The sequence below is a fragment of the Bidens hawaiensis genome, unplaced genomic scaffold (genome assembly GCF_021521415.1).
Source record: "Bidens hawaiensis isolate Kalapana, Puna unplaced genomic scaffold, B.hawaiensis_p1.1 tig00011225_1, whole genome shotgun sequence".
Lineage (NCBI taxonomy): Eukaryota > Viridiplantae > Streptophyta > Magnoliopsida > Asterales > Asteraceae > Bidens > Bidens hawaiensis.
In genome coordinates, this window is record NW_027491871.1 from 672570 (window position 1) to 678891 (window position 6322).

The window sequence follows — 6322 nt, forward strand, 5'->3', positions numbered from 1 at the left end:
TTAGGAGGAATGTCTCCTTTTAAAACCGCACATACCTGCTCAGTTAAATCCACTCGTTTAGGCACTTTTTGTTGCCTCTTTTGAGTGCATAATTTACTACGTGAAAATTGACCTTTGGTCACACGAAAAAAGTGTGGCCGTAGGCCTTTAGCCACACACATTTGGTTCAGGTCATATGTGGCCAAAGGTCGCGACACCGTGGGTATGATATGACCACACACAGATTTTAGTGGCCTTATGTGGTAATAAGTGTGGCTAAAGGGTACAAGCATTATCAAGAAGCGTCTCCAATAAGTGTGGCTAAACTGTAGAAAATGGCCACATGACTATTTACGATGAGTGACCATTGCATGTATAGAGCCACATGAATTAATGTTTCAGCCACATGAATCTTATAATAATGTGGCCAGTAGGGTTGTGTTAAGCTTGCATTGTGACCTATACCGTGTGGATATAGCAAAGAAATGGCCACTTAAATTTAATAATAAAGTGGCTAATTATATGATATAGACACTGGATATTACATTAAAAGTGGCTAAATATGTTTACTTGCCACTCAAACACTCCTTTGTAGATTATAGTGTGGCTATTGTCTTATCGTTTGTCACACATAATGCTTTTCGTAATTTAAAGTGTGGCTATTCTCAAACTTTTTGTCACACATAGTGAGGTACTGTGTGGCTAATCATATCATATAGACACCGGAGGTTATTGTTAATGTGGCTAAAAATGTGTACTTGCCAGTCAAACACTCTTTTGTAGTTTGTGGTGTGGCCATTGTCTTACCGTTTGTCACACATAATGCTTTTCCTAATTTAAAGTGTGACTATTATCATACTTTTGGTTACACCTAGTGATGTATTGTTTGGCCAATCATATCATATAGACACTGGAGGTTATTGTCAATGTGGCTAAAAATGTACACTTGCCACTCAAACACTCATTTGTAGTTTGTGGTGTGGCCATTGTCTTACCGTTTGTCACACATAATGCTTTTGTAATATAAAGTGTGGCTATTATCATACTTTTGGTCACACATAGATAAATGTGGCTATTTCATAAGTTTAACAAACCCAATAAAATAAATTCAAAACAAGTTTACATTAACAAACCTTCACTAATAAGTTATGAATTCAAAATATTTGAAACTAATACTAATTACTACCGACCTCAAACTTTCTCATAAACTCATCAAATTTTGCCTCCTTTCTTCATTTACCTTAAGTTCTTTTTCCATTTATTCCATTCATTTCTTGACTTCCTTTCATCTTTTTCCATTTCGGATCTATCGTTTTGAACCTAAAATTGTTAAAATATTAGCATCATACTAGTAAAGGGTCAATGTGAGGCGAAACCTCAAAGCACGATGACTATCACGCACAATCACATTAGACATAATGTATAAACAAACATAAACTTGAATCGACGACTCGTTGGTGATAATAATCAGTGTCAATTGTACTAAAAAGTACTAACATGTATTCACACATCGTATCATGGCAAATCAACCACATACAACTTAACTTATGATCACTTAGTTCACGTTACAGATTATAGCATGTACAAACTGATTTTATTCACTAAGAAAAGATTAAGTATAAATTCTACAAAATTTACCACAGTAGAATATATGATTTAGGTTTCTCAAAAAAATTTTATTATATTTTTCTCAAAACATACAAAACTCATAATAATTCAACCATTACAGATATGTACCAACAGTTCAGGAGATTGCACAACAAACATTTGTTTAATGGTTCTGTCAACTCATTAATCTAAATTGTGCAAGACCAATTATGTTTTCTTCAAAACTCATAACTTTCAGAACTGGAAAAAACCCGTTTGGTTTTATCATTAGGGAGTTATGGTTTCGGAAAGACATGCCAAATATAACTCCCCGAATCAGCTTTGACCAGTGTATTTATAAAATAATAAAAACTATTCAAAACGTGTCCAAAAATTACAAACTTTACCTTTCTGGAAACTAGACTCATAGTGCTATATCCTAGAATCCAAAATGGTTTAGTAATCATCGTTTAACATCAAGTTACATACCAATAAATAAACGAAAATGAATCTGTCAGCAAACTGTTGTCATCAAACAAGTGAAATACATACCTTTTTAGCGATGAAGGCAGATGTACGAAGCTTCAATTACAAGAAATAACACTTAAAATTGAAAATCCCCAAAATTGGTTCTTAGGGTTCTTCACACTCAACACGAATCTGGCAAAAATCGAGATAGAATTGATGGAAACCGACACCACACGTGAATTCCTCTCGCAAAAATAGTTAGATTAGAGCCCGGGATCAAATGATTTGGTTAAGAATTGAGTGAGTTAGAGAATTAATGATTGAGGATTATGGTGGGTGTAAAGAGATGAAGAAGAAGTATAATAAGAAGGAGTGAAGAGAAAGAAAAAAAAGGTAGGTTAAATATGTGATCAAATTAAATTTAAGAATGGGAGGGTAATTCAAAATTTTTTGAAGAAAGATGGGGTGAATTTAATTTGAAATTCTGAGGGAAGTGAAATTAATATCAACTAAATATGAATTTAATTTATTTTTAATAATTAAAATAAAGAGTTGTTAGTGTAAATATATATATACATATATATATATATATATATATATATATATATATATATATAGGGAGAGGAACATGAGAGAACTCCTTTTTGTGGAGAGAACTAGAGAACTAATAATGAAATATTTTTAATTTAATTAAAAAAAATATTTTTAAATTTTTTTTCTTTCATCCTTCTTATATTTTGTTATTCTTCACCACAAAAAATATAAAAATAAAAAAAAATAAAAAAAATAAAAAAATTAACGAGCAATGCATATATGCAATACACCGACTTTTTTTATAATGCATATGTGCAATAGTGTCCATTTTGATATTTAAAATAGTGTTGAAAGAATATATATAGTTGTTTGTATTGTACATTTGCAATAGTGTTATATAATATACAAAAATTAAAAAAAATCGATATAGTGCATATGTGCTTTAGTGTTGTATTACATATATGCGATAATGTGTTTTGCATACAATTATTAGTGTCGTATTTGCATATATCCAATAGTGTATATTTAGATAATGTATTTGTGTTGTATTATATGCAATAAAACACTATTTTATATATACAATACACATTAATGCACATGCGCATTACATCGACGTTTTTTTTATAGGAACAATATCATCTTATTAGGAGGAAAGAAAAAAATCACAAAATAATTTTTATAAAATAGTTAAAAATAATTCCTTACTAGTTCTCTAGTTCTCTCTTTAAAAGGAGTTCTCTCTAGATCTCACCCCTATATATATACATATATATATATATATATATATAACAACTAATTAAACCTTAAATAATATAAGAAATTGTATAATAAATATAAAAACATATAAAATAAATACAAGTGATATTTATAGTTGCTCTAAAAGAGTTGTATAAGAGTGTAGTAATCAATGTTAATGCCCAATAAACCATACTTTCATTAGTGGGTCATACTAGTTCTTGATCGGTGTTAATGTCCCATTATAGCATCTATCATGCCACAGTTTCTCTAAAAGAGTTCTATAGGAGTGTCATTAGTCATGGTTAGGTGTTAACGCCTGAAACACACCATACTTTCGTCAATAGGCCTTATTTGGCCTTGATTTGTGTCAATGGCCCAACATGTTATACATTCATCAATGGGCCTTGATTGGTATTAGTGGTCATTATAGCATCTATCATGTCCCCGTTGCTACAAGAGGGTTGTATATGTGTGTAGTGAGCCATAGGCATGTGTCAACGCCCTATAACATGTCATACTTTTATTAATGGGCCATATTGGGCCTTGATTGTTGTTAATGGCCAATATCGTCTCTATCATGTCATAGTTACGTTAACAGGTTGTATAGGAGTGTAGTGAGTCATAGTTGGCCATCATACTTTGCATTAATGGGCCGTCTTGGGCCTTGATTGTTGTTAGTGACCTATTGTAGTCTCTATCATATCATAGTTGCTATAAAAGGGTTGAATATGAGATTAGTGAGTCATAGTTTGGTTACGCCCAATAATATGTCATACTTTCATCAATAGGCCTTATTGGACCTTGATTGTTGTTAATGGACAGTATGGTCTCTATCATGTCATAGTTACGTTAACAGGCTGTATAGGAGTGTAGTAAATGGCGTTGATTGGTATTAGTGGCCCATTATATCACCTATCATGTCATAGTCGCTACAAGGAGGTTGTATATGAGTGTAGTGAGCCATAGTCATGTGTCAACGCCCTATAACATGTTATACTTTTGTTAATGGAACATATTGGGCCTTGATTGTTGTTAATAGCCCAATATATCTATATCATGTCATAGTTAATTTAACAGGTTGTATAGGAGTGTAGTGACTCATAGTTGGTGTTAACGCCCAGTAGCATGTCATACTTTGCATTAATGGGCCGTCTTGGGCCTTGATTGTTGTTAGTGACCCATTGTAGTCTCTATCATATCATAGTTGCTCTAAAAGGTTTGAATATGAGTTTAGTGAGTTATAGTTTGGTTAACGCCCAATAATATGTCATACTTTCATCAATGGGCCTTATTGGACCTTAACTGGTGTTTGTGGCCCATTATCGCCTTTATCACATCAAAGTTGCTCTAAGAAGGTTGTATAGGAATGTCATTAGTCATAGTTAGATGTTAATGGCCGATAACATTTGATACTTTCATCAATAGATTTTATTGGGCCTTGTTGGTGTTAGTGGCCCATTATAGCCTTTTCCATGTCATAGTCGCTCTAATGGGCCATATTAGGGCTTGAAATCTCTTAGTGGCCTACTATGGCATGTGATATGTAACATTAGATATTTAAGGGTTATATTGTGTTATAGGGAGTCATATTAGACCATAATAGACAAAAACAAGTCATACATGTCCTAATGGGCCATATTGGGCCTTGAAATCTCTAATGGCCCATTATGCATATAATTTTAAATTGTGTCTTAAGAGGTACAACTCGCCTAACCCGTCGATATACATTAAACATAGGGGTGGCAAATGGGTTGGGTTGGGTCAAAACGGGTTATGGGTCGGAACGGGTTAGGGTTGAAACTTGTCAGGGTTGGAACGGGTCAACTAAAAATAAGGTTGTTATGGTTCGGTTCGAAACGGGTCAGGGTCAAAAGGTTCTGGTCATAACGGGACCGGGTCAAAATGGGTCAAGGTCAGAACGGGTCAAAACGGGTTTTAGGTCTTTTTTTTTTGAACAAGGACAATGGAGGAAATGTTTTAGTTTTATCATTAAAGTTCATGTTCTTGTCCAGTTCGTTTCAGCAAATAACGGCTCATTTTTACAACAAACAACATGCTAAACAGCTCGTTTCAGCGATATTTCAGTTCAGTTCAGCACATAGCAGCTCGTTTTAACAGCAAACAGTATTTTAAACAGCTCGTTTCAGCAAGTTTTCAGTTCGTTTCAGCACGTAATAGCTCGTTTTTATAGCAAACATCATGTTAAACAGTGCGTTTCAGCGATTTTTCAGTTCATTTCAGCACTCAACAGCTCGTTTTTACAGCAAACAACATGCTAAACAACTCGTTTCAGCGATTTTTCAGTCCGTTTCAGCACTTAACAACTCGTTTTAACAGGAAACACCATGTTAAATAGCTCGTTTCAGCAAGTTTTCAGTTCGTTTCAACACCTAATAGCTTGTTTTTATAGCAACCATCATGTTAAACAGCTCGTTTCAACGATTTTTCAGTCCGTTTCAGCACTTAACAGCTTGTTTCAGCACTTAACAGCTCGTTTCAGCACTTAACAGATCGTTTCAACGCGTTTTGACCAGTTTTGCAGCAATTCATCAATAAAAAATCAGCAGTTCAACTCGTTTTTGCCCGTTTCAGCAGGTTACATAACCAATACTTCAAAACGTTTTGTGTTTTCAATCCAGAAAACAAGTATAGGCAAACGTTTAGTGTTTTCAAAACCAGTATGCAAGTATGTCCGTGTTTTCAATCCAAATCCTGGTGTCGCGTGTAACAGAGTTTTCTCAAAACCAAATGAATGCATTTGACTCGCTAACTGTTACCTAGTACAAGTGTTTTAAGTTATGAGAGTATGTTCAACAACACATGACTCTAAGACCCACGTATGAACTCACACACAAACACAAACTTGACCCCAAGAATCATTGGTGATAATAAGTAATGTCAACAGTACCGAAAGTCCTAACATGTATCCACACATCATATCATGGCAAAGCAACCAAATATTCATCATACAACTTAACTTATGATCATTCAGTTCACGAGACAGATTCTGGCATGT